The sequence below is a fragment of the Desmodus rotundus genome, chromosome 8 (assembly GCF_022682495.2).
Source record: "Desmodus rotundus isolate HL8 chromosome 8, HLdesRot8A.1, whole genome shotgun sequence".
Lineage (NCBI taxonomy): Eukaryota > Metazoa > Chordata > Mammalia > Chiroptera > Phyllostomidae > Desmodus > Desmodus rotundus.
This window is the reverse complement of record NC_071394.1, coordinates 96,307,691-96,325,908: the sequence shown is the minus strand read 5'-3', so window position 1 is coordinate 96,325,908 and position 18,218 is coordinate 96,307,691. Positions and strand designations below refer to the sequence as shown.

The 18,218-nt window shown below is 39.6% G+C and overlaps 1 protein-coding gene and 1 pseudogene across 3 annotated transcripts in view; both read left to right on the top strand.

The window, feature by feature from the left end:
• Window positions 1-18,218, top strand: part of VGLL4 (vestigial like family member 4) — a 153,907-nt gene that overhangs the window by 32,626 nt on the left and 103,063 nt on the right. The gene's annotated exons all lie outside the window — the stretch shown is intronic.
• Window positions 141-7,814, top strand: LOC112301128 (serum paraoxonase/arylesterase 2 pseudogene; annotated as a pseudogene).

The window sequence follows — 18,218 nt, the reverse complement described above, 5'->3', positions numbered from 1 at the left end:
GGATAGAGGGAAGAAGGGTTTTCAGGAACTACTATAAAGGACACATGGACAAAACCAAGAGGGGGAGTACAGGCAGGGGACGGAGGTGGGTTTAGCTGGGGTGGGGTAGAGAGGTGGGGAGAAAATGCAGACAACTGTAATTGAACAACAATAAGATAATTTAAAAATTGAAAAAAAATTAAAAATTATATTTTATGACTATTGATATAAAGATACACTAATATTATATATTAAAACATTCTCTTCAGTCTAACAGTTCATATGTTCCTTCTGATTTTGAAAACAATTAAAACCACTTTCATGTGACCCCCAAATATTGAGGGCTGCAGGCACTGTGCCTACCTGTCAGCCTGAATGGCCACTCCTTCTGCTGTCACATGATATTATGAAACATACCCTATTTACTGCTGTAATCTTAGTGTCTAGAGAAGAGTCAGGTTCATGAATAAATGAAGAAAAGAGGAGCCACTGGGCTCCACGTGAAGAATTCTGCTCTGTTCATATGAGACTTGGCCCCGGCCGGGTTGTGCAGTTGGTTGGAGTGTTATCCCGAACACCGCAACAGGTCCAGGTCTGATCGCCCGCCAGGGCACCTACAGGAGGCAAGCGATCACTGTTTCTCTCTCACATCGATGTTTCTCTCTCTCTAAAAATACAATCAACAAACATATCCTTGGGTGGAGATTTTTAAAAAAGTTAAAAATACATGAGAATTGTATATTCTTAAAATGTTTTACACCTTTATTAAGTTTTTAAAATATAAATAATACCTGCTCATTGAGGATAGTCTGATAAGTTCAGGAAAGTACAAACAAAAAAAATCACAATCCCACCATCCATAGAATCCATTTTGCTTTGTTACTTACCATTTCTCCGCGCATACTTTCTTGTTTAATGCCATCACTGTTAGATGCTGGATACACTTTTTAATATATTTTTCCATGTCATATAATGTCCATATTTTTTAATGTTAGGAAATGTTCCCAAATACTTTAATGTTGTGTAATATATCATCCAGGGCATTGGTCAAAACAGATGCTGGATGCTCCTCTATTGTTAAAATTATAAAGTTATTTCTGATTTTTCCCTTTTATACCTAATGCTTCAGTGAGCATCTTTTATTCAGTCAACTCTTCCATCTCCTTCCTCTTCTAGGGTTATTTCCTTATGGTAAGTTCCTAGAGGTGAATAATTAGCCCAACAGTGTGTCTGTGCTATCGTTACTACGTCTATTGTGGCTGTCCTTTTTTTTTTTTTTTTTTTAAACTGTTCTCTGGCTGTTTATACATAAAGTTGAACTTCCAGTTAAATAACTGTTTGATAAGTGGAATTAATAGCTTACTACTTTCTATTTATTGCTTCACATGTCAGTTTATTATTTCTAAGTAGGCAAAAGTTCTTGAGGCTGGGATTCTATATTCTTAATTCATAGTGCCTACCACAGTATAGAACTCATACCAGGTGCTTAGTTTTGGTTGATTGGTTGAGAAAAAAGAATTTTAGAAGGGAAGCTAATTCCGGGGAGAATATGACAAAACTTTATTGATACCAGATTAGATTGTCACTCTAGAAATAGGAATTTGGAATTTATTCCTTAAAGACTACTCATTGAAGCTGGAGGTGAGGCAGAACACAGCCTCCTGTGTCCCGAGCCGGACTTGGGCACCGCCCACAGTGCTACCCTGCCAGACCCAAGTGAAGGGCGCTGTTCCTGTGCCATGGGGCAGCTGGTGGGTCTGAACCTGCTGGGGATAGTGCTGGTGCTGCTGGTCGAGAGGCTCCTGGCACTCAGGAATCAACTTAAAGCCTCCAGTGGAGTAGGATCTGTAGACCTAAACTGCATCGAAGCTGACTCTGAGGATAGTGACATATTTCCCAATGTCTGGCCTTCTTTACTGTGGGTCTTCAGTGTCCAGGACCACAGTTTTGCACCAGATATGCCTGGAGGAATACTAGTGATGGATCTAAAAGATGAAAAAACCCGAGGACACTGAAATTTAGAATCAGCCGGGGGTTTAATTTGGCGTGTTTAATCCACGTGGTATCAGCACTTTCATAGGCGACAGCAGTTTACCTCTTGGTGGAAACCAACCAGAATTCAAGAATACAATGGAAATTTTTAAATGTGAAGAAGATAATTCTCTTTTGCACCTAGGAACAATGGAACATGAGCTTCTTCCAAGTGTGAATGATACCATAGCTGTTGCACCTGCACATTTCTCTGCCTCCCGTGACCACTGTTTCTCTGATCCTTTCTTACTTGAACTTACACTGAACAAATGTTTGCTATAGTCCAGATGAAGTTAAAGTGGTAGCAGAAGGATTTGATTTGGCAAATGGTATCAATATTTCACCTGATAAAAAGTACATCTATGTTGCTAATATATAGGCACATGAAATTCATATTTTGGAAAAACATACTAATAAGAATTTAACTCAACTAAAGGTACTCAAGTTCGAAGCACTGGTGGGTGATTTCTCTGTTGATGCTTCTTTGGGGGATGTCTTGGTAGACTGCCATCCTAACGGCCAGAAGCCCTTTATTTATGACCTGAACAGTCCTCCCTCGACCGAGGTTCTTGGCATCCAGAATATTCTATGAGAGAAGCCTACGGTGACTACAGTTTACGCCGACAACAGATCTATACTCCAGGGAAGTTCTGTGGTCTCAGTATATGATAGGAAGCTGCTCATAGGCACTTTGTACCACAGAGCCCTGGATTGTGAACTCAAAGTGGTGCTTTTTGGTATGCAAGGGTTCTAACTTCTCTTAACATTTAATTTTCTATAAATTGCTAATTCTGAGGGAACTTAACTAGCAAAGTTAAGCCAGAAATGTTGTGACTCATATAGTTAATTTTATTTCAGATCTTATAGAACCTTTAACATAAAAGGAAAATGAACAGCTTTCTAAAATGCCAGGTAAAGGAGAGAGAAGAAAGCTGGTTTTGGGGTGGGGACACTGCGCAAAAATAAACCTCACCTCTTCCTTTCAATGGCCAGAGCATGAATTCACTGAAATAGGGTAGACCCTGTTTCCTTAAAGTGTCAGTGACCGCTCTTCCGACAGTGTGATCGCTGTGACTGTTCAGAACTGCTGATAGGTAGGTATCATGTTTGGGTGTTTTGTACTTACATCATTGTTTACTAGTAAAGAGTTGGAGTTATATTAAAGACTAACGGAAACCCCAAGAAACCCTATAAAAAACAATAACAACATTGACTCCATGGGAATGGGTTATCTCTTGAGGGGGAGCAGAACCCCAGCAGATGAGAACATGGCTGGTACTGAGCCCTGGGAAAGGGAAGGGAGGGCTGCTGCCATTTACTGAGTCCTAGTATAGTGATGTGAGCTTTTCCACATTTAATCCCCACAGCAATACCACCCAGCTGTCCATTCATTCTTACTGAATGCTTAGGACGTCAGATGCCATGCTAAGTAAGAGGTAGACACTGTTATCCCCATTTGGCAGAGACCAGGACTTTGCCGATCATCCCATTACAGTTTGGTGGCCGAGATGGGATGGGAAACCAGACTTGCCTGTCGTTGAAATTGATTTCCTTGTGCATATCCTTTCCACTGTGCTACTTCAAGTGTAGGCGAACAAAACACTGACTATTTGGAGTCAGTCATGCACGTTTCATTTAGAATTTTGGTAAGGAACTGGGCATAAGTGCTGTAGATGAGAAAAAAGTGGCGAAACGGTATCCACTAAAGGCTGTAGTTGTCTTCTCACTCCCCCCAGCCCCGGCCCTGCTGGAATCGGTCTTGGAGTATTACGGGACCCCATGTTTTCGTATAGTCTCCCTTGCCTCCGACTTGGTATCCCTGTATATCATCAGTCTGTCATCTTCCCCACACATGGTGATCTCCTGGAGTATCTGCATGTGGTACTTTAAGCAAAATAATTTTTGAATTTTAAATTGAATGTTGTTACTCCTCTTAGTAGGTATGAATCTGGTAGTGTTTTGGGATATTTGATTATCATACTGCTATGGAAAATAATGCATGGTTGTAATAATAGGGATACTTAAAAATAAGATGACTTTTTTAAAAGATTTTATCTGTTTATTTTTAGAGAGAGGGGAAGGGAGGGAGAAAGAGAAGGAGAGAAACATCAGCGTGTGGTTGCCTCTCGTGCGCCCCTTGCTGGGGACCTGACCTGCAACCCACGTATGTGCCCTGACTGGGAATTGGACCTGCGACCCTTTAGTTCGCAGGCCTGCGCTCAATCAATCCACTGAGCCACACCAGCCAGGGCTAAGATGGCTTTTCTTAGCAACATCCCTTTGCTACACTTTAAAAAATGAATATAATTAAAAATCTGTTTTATGAAAAATTTTCAGCATGAACAAATAGGGAGAATGTTATAATGGGCTCTCTTATACCCTTCAACTGGATTAAGATGATACATTGAGGGTCCCAGCTAAAACAAAAGCAAGTTTAAAAGGAAAGGAACATTGTGACTGGGAACAGCATTTCTGCTGAAAGATAATTAGTATGTAGGTCAGAATTGGTACTGTGTTATCTCTGGAGTGAAATATTAAGAATTTAGTTAGGGGTCAGAGATGTTTTATTTGGTGTGACACTTCAGGGGTTCTGTACTGAGAATTGAGATCTGAACACAATGGTTTCCATGAAGCTAGCCCATGGGATTAGTAATTTAAGTTGTAAAACAATATGGCTACAACATTAAATGAAATTTTGAAAACAATTACCTGTATATTCTCTTTTTGTTCACATATGTTCTATTCATTATTGCAGTTTTTAAAATTTTCAGTCTTAAAAAAATTTAACAAGTCATATTCATACTCACTGATGAATTACAAATTAGCAGACTGTTCATACTTAGTAACTTACTAGTTCTCCTAATAATATAATCTGAGATTTGCATAGTGATGCTTATTGTGGCATCATTAAATATTGCAAACATCCTAAATATTTCAAAATGAAACTATGCATATGATACGACTCGAATTCTGCTAAAAAAGTGTGTTGTCATGTAGGAGAAAACATGTATCAGGTTTAGCTGTGGTTTTTCTCTTAGTGCCAGGATAATGAGTGGTTTTTACTTGATATTTTTCTTTGTTTAAAAAAAATTAATGAATTAATTAAATATAAAAGTATCAAACACTTTAACTAATTTCATAGGGCTCTTATGGAATTGATATAATGCGATTTACTTACTAGTCATCCCCCTTTTTATTAAATGGGTTGTTCATAACTGGTTATGTAGATAGTGACTGTTTTCTTGCCTCATAGCATTTTCCCTTTCTTTAGTTACATCCTATTTCCAGGAAGCCAGTTCCTGGGTAAAACAATATAATTTCTTCAGTGTTTTTTTACATAGCTTTCTAAAAGGTTTGTATCAATCTATTGTTTGTTATACAGAATAGTTACATTTATATCAGTTTCACTTACCTCAGTATTGGATATTGGACTTTTTCTTTTTCCAAGTTTTCTTTTTTATGGTTCAGTTGACAAACTATATTTCAGTTTCACATTCTTTTGTACTTTGATTATTAACCAAAAGATGTATTTAAATTACTTTTTGATTGTACAAATCCCTGGGGATTTTGAATTGCTCATAGGCCCTGGGCTGTCTAGAACCAGTAGTTACGGTGGCAAACACAAGGCCCGTGGGCCGAATCCCGCCCTCCACCTTGTTTTACCTGGCCCAGCACCTTGTTCCTACCTGGCAGCAGCGCTGAGCTCCTTGCTCCTAGTTACGGAGTAGTTACATTTGTACAGTCCTAAAATTATATTCGGCCCTTTGAAAGCAACCATGAGGCTGATGTGGCCCCTGGTGAAAATGAGTTGGACGCCCCTGGCTGTCCATTGGGTCTGGGACACACGTGAGAGCCCTCCTGGCACCCCTCTGAACTGGATTTTGTGGATTCCTTTACCTTTCTCCTGTCTTCTGTCTCCTGTGTTTCTCTTTCAGATTTACTCTTATTTTTGCAGAGTTGATTATGAGAAAGAGCTTGTGGAAGATAAGCGTTTTGAGATATTACAGAAGACACCTTTATTTTACATTCCCATTTGATTGAGAATTAAACTGGTTATGGAATTCTCAGTTGGAAAATTTCCTTCAGAATTTTGGAGCAAGCCTCATTGCCTTCTGGCATTGTCTTACTGTTGAAATCTGAAGGTATTCTGATTTCTTATGTGTTAATGTGACCACTTTTTTTCTTTCTGGATACTTTTGGAATTGTCTTTTTGTTCCCAGTGTTCTGAAATTTCTCAGTGCTGTAAGTTGTGGGTTTCATATGATTCATTCTATTGGGGACTCATTAAGCTACTCTGTCTGGAAACTCATTCCTGGGAAAATTTCTTAAATAATTTCATTAGTCATTGTTTGTTTTTAGATTTTACTTACTTATTTTTTAGAGAGGGGGAAGGGAGGGAGAAAGAGAGGGAGAGAAAACTCGATCATTGCCTCTCACGTGTCCCCAACTGGGGACCAGGCCCACAGCCCAGGCATGTGCTGTTACCAGGAATCGAACCAGCGAGGACGACACCCAACTCACTTGGCTACACACGTCAGGGCTCATTAGTCATTTTTCTTACCTTTTGTTTTCTTCTCTCTTTCTGGCAGCTTTATTTTTTAGATGTTAGACCTCTTAAACTGGTCTTAATTTTTTCACCTTCCTCTATTTTTATCCTTCTTGACTTTGTTCTTCCTGGAAGATTTTTCTTAACTTTATTTTCCAATTCTATTAATTATTTTTTAAAACTTTTGCTTTCATGTTTTTTATTCTCTAGAAGTCTTTCAAATTCATACCCTCTTTCATAGATCTCTCTCTCTCTCTCTGAGTCAGTTGATAATATTTTTAAAAGCCTTCCTTCTTGCATAGTCTTTGTGTCCTTGGATTGCTTTTTTTGGTTGGATTTTGGTTTGATTTACTGTCTTCCATGTCAGTAACTTTCTTCAGATTTCTAGCTGTCTGTGTGTGATTAGGGTCAGGGCAGAAATTACTGAGTTTAATAAGAGGAGGGGTACTTGTACTCGGAGCCATACTGTAGGGTGATGTTTGAGGGCCATCTGTTGGGGGAACCTCCAGTCTCAGTACCGTGGGTCTGTCTGCTTGCTTGGGCTGGTCCAGTTTCTCAGAGTCACCCAGAGTGCGCAGTCTGGCAGCATTCTGGGAGCCAAGTGGGAGGGTTTGTAATCAATCTGCCATCTTCACTCGGCTCAATGCTTAAAGTAGCAAAAAATTGTGAAGTTTAATACTCAACCCCATTGTTTATTATTTCCTTACCCTGCACTTAAAAAAACAACTTTACAGGGATAATTGAGATTGACTTACTGTACAATTTGTAGTGTACGGTTCAATGGTGGTTAGGTGGATTCCAGAGTAGTATATTTGCAGTGTTGTGTAACCTGCATTTTTTCTTTTATTGAAATATATTTAACGTATAACATTGTGTTAAATTAAGGTATACAACATATTGATTTGATACATTTATATATTGTAATATGATTGCCATTGTTAGCATCTCTGTCATATCACATAATTACAGTTTCTTTTTTTGTGGTTGGAATAATTCAGTCTCTTAGCAAGTTTGATAATTATACATGTGGGGGCCCCCCAAAAACAATTTATTTATAAAAAATTGTGTATTTATTCTTACATGTTGAAACTTCAGTCACCTTCAAAGTACTCTCCATTTGATGCAATACACCTATCAAGACATTTTTTCCACTGCTCAAAACAGTTTTCGAACTCTTCATTTTTGATGCCTTTTAGTGCTTCTGCAGTTTTTTTGTTTCACTTCTTCCACATTGGCAAAATGTTTCCCTTTGAGGACATTTTTCATTTGGGGAAGCCAAAAGGAAAGTCTCTCAGAGCGAGATTGAGTGAATCGGGAGGGTGGGGCACAGGGGTCATGATGTTTTTGGTCAAAAACTGCTGACACTCAGCGTGGCTGGGCAGGTGCACTTGTAAATCTCCCATTATGAAATGGGCAGATGCCCTGAAAGTCTTAAAAAAACCCACTGAAGCTGAATGCCGTCTCTCACAAGGTCAGCTGGTACGCTGATACAGATGGATTCCTAGAACACTCACCTAGCAGGGGAAGCCTGTACTACAAGGGGCCGACCCTCCAGAAAGTAATACCAGGTTTTCTGAGGTCCCCCCTTGTTGATTTCACTATGCTGTACATTAGATCATTACGACTTATCTATGGTTGCAAATTTGTACCTTTAAACAACATCTGTTATTCCGGCAACCCCCAGTTTGGGGCAATCACCATTTTCCTCTGTTTTGATGAGTTTGGCTTTTTAAGATTCCATGTATAGGTGAAAATGACATTTCTTTTGACAGCAGTTGTTACTTCTGAATACTATATTATATATTTGTACATCTTCTCTCTCCCTCACTGGAACACAAGCTCTGTGTGGGCCAGGACCTTGTCTAGTTCACTGCTGAAGCCACAGTGTGTAGAACAGTGCCTGGTCTGTGATAGGCTTCCAACCGGAATTTGTTTAACAGATGGACTTCCACTTGGAATGCTTATTTGGGCTTTCTCCCCTTTCCAAACCCCTCTTTTACTGTCACCTTTTGTACGTGATTGCAAGGCTGGTTGGTTGAAGTAGAAAAACATTGAGCTAATGATGGAGTTTGGACTAAATACATAATGTTTCAGAGACCTGCTGCTTAGCCCTTGCTCTGGCAATAACTGTTATTTATTTAACCTTTTCATATTAATACTTGTCTTAAGTGGGACTAATAAATACCTGCTTTGTCTGCTTCAAATGAGCTTCCTGTGAGATGATCTTGTGAAAGTATTTTAAAAAGTATACAATGCTCTTGGAACTCTGGGTATTTAAAAATTAGGACCAAATTTGTTAGCTTATTTTCAAGCCCTTAGCTTTTGAAAGATGGCATTGCTAATGCTAATGGAACTAGCCTTGACGGCATTTAGAATAAGTAAAGTATGCACTGAATTCATGAGGAACAGCGGGGTCTCTTATGTGGTGTGATTTTTTGGGATTAGGGCTATGATAGAGGGAATATGGTAGCTTAGGAAAGAGATACACAGTATTTGTGGAAGATACTTGTTCATGATTTGGGTGTTCAAAAAAAATTCTCAGGGCCCAAATTCCTGTAGTCGACTAGTGAGAACTAGCTAAGGAAACAGCCCCACGTTGTTTTCGATGATCAGCTGCAATATTAGTTGTTTTCATCCTTAGGTTCGTTCAGCTGGATTTGAAGATGCACACTTAAAAAAATGGGATACAGATACATAGGATTCCGAGGTTTCTTCTTTCCAAACTAATCATTATTATTTGGAATTGAACTTCCTGTTCAGTTACACTTACTAGTAAGTATTTGTCAGGAGTGCAGAATTGAGAACGTAAGGGCAGGAGTTGGGCCTCAGCTTGTCTTTCAGGCCTCTGAAGGCAGAGGAGGTAGTTGCTAATGACTGCACCTCACTTATTCTTGGCCATCCCAGCCTTTCCTCGTCTCCCCCAAATGTTTTTCTTTTTCCCTTGGTCAAACCTCGAGTCGTGGCATATTACCCGTCACGGACCCATGCCGAGCCTGACTGATTTGTTGAGCCCCATTTCCATCACATCCCCATGAGCAGCCGTCCGAGTGTGCTCATGTATGTATCTGTGCTGCGGTTGTCTTCCTCCTTCCTCCCTTCCTCTTTCGAGGTATTTGTTGAACCTGTGTGTGGAGCACCTGCTCTGTGCTGGCGCTTTTCTAGGCGCGGGGACCCTGCCCTCATGGAGTGACAGGGAACTTTCAGCTCTTCAATCTGAGACGCCTCATTTAATTGCCTCCAATATAAAGTAAAAGTATATGATAAAATCCATGAACATCTTGACTGAAGTTCAGTGGTCTTTGTTCCTGTTTTAAAAAGTTGCACACCCAGTTAAGTTTTTCTGAGAAATTAAACTTCAGTTCTTTTACTTATTAATGATCCTTCATTGATTTTTCTTTTGCCCTGATTGGGTCAATGGTACTTAATAAAAAAGGATTTGTTTCCTTTACTTAATAGTAGAGATTTGCAGTGAAACCTGGCCTGTAGAATAGATGAGGAGGAATTTGCTGTTTTAAATTCAGTTGTATGAGTAACTGGCCTAAGAATTCAGTGTGATGTCTGCCCTTTCTTTTTCAATTAAGATAAAGAGTTCAGCCCTCTCCTTTTTCCTTTTATAGATGTTTTTATTGGTAACTTCTTTGGTAAATGTTTATAAATGGAGGGCTTTTATTTCTCAAAATTGGCTGCCTCTGCTTATCTGTAGATTATTAGAAAATGCACAGAAGAGGCCAGGAGACTATTTTCAATAGCAGTGCAGCTTTGAGTTAGTTGCTTAACCTGTGAAATAAAGGGGCTGGAGAAAGCTCTTTGAAAGCCTCTTGCTGTGCTAAGAATTTTAACAAAGTCTTGGTACAGGAATGATGATAGAGCTCGGGGTGTGTGTGTCATTACCTTACAGACTTCTGACAGGTGACGTTTGCACAAGTTTTGACTTGGAAGCCTGTGTCTGTGCTGGAAGATTCCGGGGGAATTGTGAAGAATTTGCCAGGGACATTGCTCCAGGGATAGTGAATGCGAATGAAGATGTTTTTAGACATAAGAAAATAATAAGTTAGTAGAATTTACAACAGGAAGAAGGAAAATGCTAAATAGAAGCACATGCTTTCTTCTTGAGCTGTTTTAATACTAGGAGTACAGCCTTAGAAAATCAAGTTATTGCCTGAGTGAAAGAACTTTGTATCGTGAATTCGTTTGAAATTGACCTTCAGTACTTCGATTCTAGTTTCATAGTTAAATAGCCTGTGTTTTTGCTTTGCAAAGAGGACCCATAATAGACCTCTCTATGGGATGATGATTTGAAGTAACCACAAGACTTTCAGATAGTCCAGAAGTTCTCTTTAGTTTCCTAATTCCATAACTCTGCTGTGTGATAAGTACGCTGTACCTTTGTGAATCTTAAAGAATTTAGAGAATTGGGTACAAACTTCTAGCTGTAAGAGAAATAAGGCCCGAGGATTTCATGTATAATATGGTGACTACAGTTGATAATGCTGTATTGTGTAATTGAAATTTGGTAAGAGAGTAGAAATTAAGTATTCCCACCCCCACCCCCAAACGATAAATGAGGTGGTAGATGTGCTAATTAGTTAAACAGTTAGGTGGGAGTACCCTTTCATCGTGTCTACAATATCAAGTCTCACCATGCTGGGCACTTTAAATATCTTACAATTTCATATCAGTATACCTCAGTAAAACTGAAATTAAAAAAATGTTTTTAAAAGACTAAAAAACTTGCCAGGAAAAAAATCCTTGTCTGATATGTGGAAAATAAGCAAATGACAAAAGGGATTTGTCTCCTGGAAAGCAAGTAGAGATTTAGCATTTTTGTGAGACAATTTAATGACAGGGTAGAGCAGAAAGTGAAAATTGAAACAAGGGTTAGGCTAATAAATATAATAATCAGATTGGTGAGTATCAAAATCTTTGCTAGAATTTTAGGCAAATATCCTATTCTTTTAAAAAAAAAATGCTAAGCATTTTGAAAACCTATTTTTAAGAGAAGGCATGGGCCTGGGGTCCTGGGCTTTGAGCCAGGATCTGGCTTAATGGAATTTTCTCAGTTGAAGTGAAAAAAAAATGAAATTTTAGATGATATATTCTCAGAATGAGATCCTTGAGGAAACACATGGCTGCATAGAAGATATTCCGTACCTCTGTGCTACTCCAGTGTGCTCCCTGGCATTATCCCCTGGGAGCTTGTTAGAAAGGCCGGTATGGTCCTCACAGCAGAACTACTGATTGAGAGATGCAAGGTGACCAACCCCCGCCCTCCCCACAGCCTCCCACCATGCACTTTAAAATGTGAGAAGCACAACTCTACACCATGGTAAAAATGTTCTCATTATTTTCACTGTCGTCTTTTTTGGGGGGTGTGGGTAGAGGGAGGAGAAAAACTGGTTGTTTTTTTTTTCCAGCTTGAGGTATAACTGACAAATAAAATTGTATATATTTAAAGTGTACAATGTGAAGGTCTGATATACATATACATTATGAAGTGATGAACACAAGTTAACACATCCATCATCCACATTGGAAAAATTGTCACATTTTAAAAATTGACATTGCAAAATGGTATTGCAGTGCTTTTCCTGTTTGTTTATCTAAATAAATGCCTTGTTACTTGATAAAAATCATTTGTGTTTGAGACCAGATTACAATCTAAGGACAGAGACTACTGCTACCTCCTCTTGACTCCACCCCCTCAGCTCAGCGTCCTTCACTCCCAGGTGTCAGCGTGGGGGCGGGGCAGTTACTGCCCTCTTCTCAGTCAGTGGGCTCCAAAGACTATGGGGGAAGTCAATATAGAAGTTTTATTTATTTGTATTTTTTTCTGAAAAAGAACCTGAGCTTTACTAATAGACATTCATGACTTACTTATATATAATTTAAAACAAATCTATTTGGGGTATGAAAATCCTAAACGATGGGTTCTTGATGAAATCAAATCCAAATAGTAACCATATATGTACATCCTGAAAGGGCCCATGAGATTCAGGTAAATTAGCCGGTGCTCTGTCTCCAGAGTTGACGATATTTGAGAATGATAGTATTTTCAGTGGGAAGTATCCTTAGTTTTCCTTACTTTATATGTAAAGAAACTGACCTTCCTAAGGGTCCTGATACTTGGGACTAGGTCAGAGGTTTTCCAACTTCTTTCCAGTGTTTCTTCGGCTTTTGAATGTCCTCCAGGGAACCTGGGGTTTCTCTGGGGTGCTTCAGATGCCAAAGGTATGGATGGGGTGGAAGGAAGAAGGATGGTAGGAAGGGGTTCTGGTAGCCTGTCTCCAGTCTGAATATTTTGCATTTATCTGTTTTGGAAGCAAAGAGGATCCCACTTTTGTGCATAATTCGTTTCTGAAAACATGTGATTTACTTAAGAGAATATTATCTGCTGGAAGAGGGATTTATTTCATTTTAAAGACGCATGCCAGAATTGATACAGTCACAAGAATGTCGTTACAACCATTACTCTAGAATAACAATATATGTAGTGATACTGTCACTATTCAAGACATTTTGGAGTTGCCTTCGGGGATAATTTACAAAATGCACCAAAATAATCAATTATGTTAATATTGAGGCTTTGTTTGGAATAGCAGCTGTATTACCCATCTTAATCACATCCTTTGTTCCTACCACTTATATTTAAAAGGTTAGATGTTTTCTAAAATTCTAATTATGCTTCCAAAGGATATTTTCATCATTTAGAAGAATGCCATTAAAAAGGTATGTCATAGTCCTGACCAGTGTGGCTCAGTCTGTGGGATGTTGTCCTGCAAAGCGATTCGATTCCCGGTCAAGGGCACATGCTGGGTTGTGGGCCCGGGCCGTGGCTGGGGCGTGTATGAGAGGCAGCTGATCGATGTTTTTCTCACAATTTGTGTTTCTCTCTCTTCCTTCTCTATTCTCTAAGAATAAATAAATCAGATGTTAAAAAAAATATGTCATAGAGTGACATAGACTTTAGAGCAAAATGTAAAGATTTCCAAAGAAGAGTTTTGAACAAAGACAGTATTTATATTTTGAAAAGCATTTAATTAAATGCCTATTGATTCCAAGCCATGTGCCAAGGCTACAGCAGTGAATAATATATAATCTTACCCTTGAGGTACATACCACCCTGTGAAGGGGAAACAGGTGTTTAAATACAAACCACAATTTAGGGACGCAACCCTAAATGTTCTGGAGCATAAGAGGAAGCGCAGAGAAAGGAGGGATTATTTCAGCCTGGTTGGTATTGAATCAGGGGCTGGGCCTGGGATGGGTGGAAGTGGCTTTATTGATGGCATTTGAGTTGAAAGGAGTTTTTACAGGTGTGGAAGGAGTTCTTAGGCAAAGGAAACAGGATGTCATGAAATATGCCATGAAGCATGGACGTATTTGGAGAAGGGTGAGTAGAACCCAGGTGGTGGAGTAGCTGGAGGGAGTTGAGTTCTGAGAGCAGTTTCTCCACTCATGAGAGCAGGGACTTCAGCTGCATCCTCTCTGTCTGCAGAAGTACCTGGCATAAAGCAGGTGGCCAACACATGTTGGTTGCAATTAAATTATGAAGATCTTTCACCTTTTGTTAAGGTATTTGGATTTTATTCTGTGGCCATTGAAGGTTTTTCATGAGAGAGATGACAATGACAAGGTGTGTTTTCAAAATGTCGGTTTGGGAAAGAGCTGTCTTTCTCCAGTATTTGCCTGAAGAATTTGTCTGATTCTGTAGCTCTGGGGAAGGGCCCATTAATTTGCATTTCTGACAAGCTCCCACATGTTGCTGATGCTGTGGGTAGCCTCACTTTTAGTAGCAAAGTGAGAATGGATCAGATCGTTTCAATAAGGAAGTTTCCTGAAACAATAGTAATAAGCGGGTGCATTTAGAAATGGTGCTTAGTCTAAAAGGCTGCATTTGGGATTTAGAAGATAAGAGTAAAGCTGTTTTGATGTTTAAAATTGTCTCCATTGTTCCCCCCCCTTTTATTCTTTTTCTCTTTCTTCTTTTTTTATATCTTGAGGAAATAGGTTGCTTCCTGTGGCTTAGAGATAGGAATTTGAGACCCTCATGAAATACGTCAGAAAGTTCCCTGTTTGTAAGGAACTTTTGTTAATTGCATAATAAACACAATGCAGCCCAATTGGTAATAATATTTAGAGAGTTTAAGAGGAAGCACCTTTTGAAGACATTTTTAGTTAGTTGGTTTTGCTGTTGGGCCAGTTTCCATCGTCTTTTACATTTGTTTGTGATACAACAAATACCGTGGCCTCTCTCTGTGCAAAGACCGTACAGGGTTACTCCGCAGAAGTTATACAAAGCGAGTCACAAAGGTCTTAAATGATTGTATATGTAATAGTGAAGATAAAGCAATCACATTAATGGGGCAGGTAGGATATATCATAGTATATGTGTGTGTGTAGTTATGTATAAATAAATAGATACATAGAGTAGATAATTAGGGCATATGTAATGTATATAGATATGTAGAGTGGGGCAAAAAGTAGGTTTACGTTTTGTATGGAAAATAATACAATAATAAATAATGCAAGAATAAACTCTGTGTTTCGTTTACTCAACTGTAAACCTACTTTGACCTCATCCTGTAAATAGAATGTCACTTTTTACTTTTTTAGCACGTAGAAAGTGACATATACTGTAAAAATAAGACAGATAACACGTAAACTCAGAAGGAAAGGTGAGAAAAGAATATCAGGAAATTCGCCAGTCTTACTTTGCTTCATATTAGCTATCAAGTGAAGTCCAAGCTGTGTAGTCTGTCACGCAATGCCACTCAAATTCAGGTTAGGACCTAGTGAATTTGAGAGGCTGTAGAATGTTAAGTAGAAGTTTCAAGGATGCCATTTGAAATAGCAACCTGTGCTCCAACGAGAGTCAGGCTAGAGATGTAAATTTGTGTGCTGTTTACTTTGAAGGGACTGTTGGCTTGAAGTGAAAGACGATGGGGACAGAAGAGATAGACAGGACAGATCTTTGGGAAGAATGGTCATCAAGGTGTGTTGAATAAGAAAGCGGGATCAGGGACGGATTCGGGAAGGCAAGTACCAGGAGAGCACTGTGGAGGCTGAGGGGAATTTCCTCACGCAGGGCCAGTTAGCAGTCAGCTGTAGGTCAGTTAAGAAGAGTGAGAGAAGTAAAGAATGTGTTATTAGTGGTTTATGAAATAAATAAATTGCTGATAAATTCATAAGAATCTCTGCAAAGAATAGACTGTGAATAAGTAAAACTATAGTAGCATTAGTGTCTTGTGACATGCTATTGCAGTGAATTTCTCTCTAAGTGTGGTGTTTTATGGAGCCTTAGAAGCCTATAGTTTTATAGGTCCCTGTAGATGCATGCCTTTTATAGCTTGCGAGGTCTATTTTGCTGTGGATTTCAAGCCTGTTTTCAGTGTGGATAGTAGTCGTGCCCAAATAATACATCTGAAAAGTCTGATATGGAGGCCAAAAAGCTTAGGGTCATTCTCGACTACTTCTCTCATATCTCAGAAACTGTCCACATGCAAATTTTGTTGGATCTGCCTTTAGACGTATCCTAAATCTCATCACCTTTCACCGTCACCTTTGCTGCCACCCTAGCCCACAGGCTGTCATCTCTCGCTTGGGCTGTTGCTGAAGTTTCCCAGTTGCTGTCTCTACTTCTCTGTCTCCTTTTAGTCTGTTCTCAACTCTGGTGCTAGAGTGATCCTTTAAAAGTATAAATCAGATTATGCCACTTTTCTATTCAAAAACCTTCCAGTGGCTTTCCATCTCATGCAGAAATAAGAGGTGATATTCTTATGTAGCCTCTAAGGCAAGGTGGCCTAATTATTGTTCCTACCTCAGGGCCTTTGCATTAGCTGCTCAGTCGGCATAGAATGATCTTCCTTCAGATACCATCAGGGGTGGTTCCCTTGCTTCATGTCTTCACCCAAATGCACTTTCTCAGAGAAGCCTTCTTTGTTCTCTGTCTCTGTCCATCTGTGACTTGTGGCACTTTTCTGCTTTATTTTTATCTTAGTTATCTCTCATAAACGCTAGAATGTACAATCCATGAGAGCAGGGATTTTCGTCTTGTTTTGTTCAGTATAGAACCCCACTGCCTAGAACAGTGCCTGGTCCGTGGCAAGTGATGAGTAAATGTGTGCTGAGGGAGGGGATGCCATCTCATCCTTCCCCTGGATGATGGTGTTCTGCTGTAGACTTTGTTAGGCACCTGTGTGCATGGAGAGGACTTGACTTTCTTTTTAGAAGGGCAGTCCTCGGTTCCTCCTTCCTCCCCAGCTGCTCAGCCAGCTCTTCCTGCCCACTCAGAAGTTACTCATCCTCCAGTTTGTGGGCTGGCAGCAGGGTGTAAATTGGCCTTGGCAAAGTTGATACGTGCAGGAAGGCATGTTGGGATTTGAATATGGTGGAATTTTTTGAGTAAGTGAAGACATTTGAGTCTCTTTCATTTTGGTAAGCAGTGTGTGAAACTATTTTGGAATTAATCGAACTTACTTACCAATTAACTAGAGACATTAAAGATGATCTCCAATAGTCTCTAACAAAATCTCCAAAAGTCGCTCCATACTCATATGTCCTGAAAGAGATGGAGGGAGGAGGATGCCTTGTTTTTGAGGAAAACGAATGGGAACACACTTTGGCTGTGAGTGGTATAACTATGTGGTTGTATCTGACGTTGGTTTTGTTTTCCGAGAGAATCTGGAGCTGGTAGAATTTCAACGGAGAAAACGTGCATTTTGTACCCGCCTCAAGGATTAACGTCTCATCTTTACCACTTACTTTTGGTGAGATGTTTAGTACCAGGACCCTGTTCTCTTTGAGGATATTTCCAGTAACAGCCCTTGACAGACAAGTCTGTCTCTATCTCCAAAGTCTAGACTAGTGTTTCTTTTATGTGGAGAGCATTTTACTTCTGGGGCACATCAGAAATCCTAGGAGGGATTTTACGAATGACGTTGCGCGCGCGTGTGTGTGTATTTGTATTCACGTACAGAGATTTTAATATATTAAATCGTGACTCCTGAGTGAGAGACGTCAAAGGAAGCTGAGCTTATCTTGTATGGTTATGATTCTGTTGTGTGCTTTGCTCTGGGTGTTTATTAAAACATTTGTTCTGTGATTGTCTTCCAAGTAATTGAAAATTAATTATTTATATATGGTAACTTTCAGTTAATCAGACCATTTAATTAATTTTCTGTTTCTCCCAAGCTTTTCTTATATTAAAACCACCCTGGAAGCCTGTGTCATTGAGTTTGAATGTCATTTAGGTGATTTAAATTGACGAGAAGTTAAAATGTTTATCTTGATGAAATAATACCAATTTTTTATTTCAAGATTTCAGCTTTTTATTGAGTATGTTACAAAAGAGGTTTAGTCCAAAAGATCGAAGCCCGTGTCATCAGCAGACTCCTCTGCTTCTCCTTTCTTTGCTTCCACTTTCTTGTCAGGGGGGCAGCCGTGGGGGGGGGGCCCTGCGTAGCACTTGAGGCTCCCAGTGTTGACATTAGCCAGAGGCTTTTTCAAACAAGCCTGGCCAGAAAGGTTCAACATTTACACCAGCAGCTTTAATGAGGGCATTGATCTTATCCTCCCCCCTGCAGTAGAAGGGCAGGCGATCCCTGAGACAGAGGCCACAGTGTGGGCGAGTGCTGGGCAAGTGCTGGCCTTAGCTTCCTCCGAA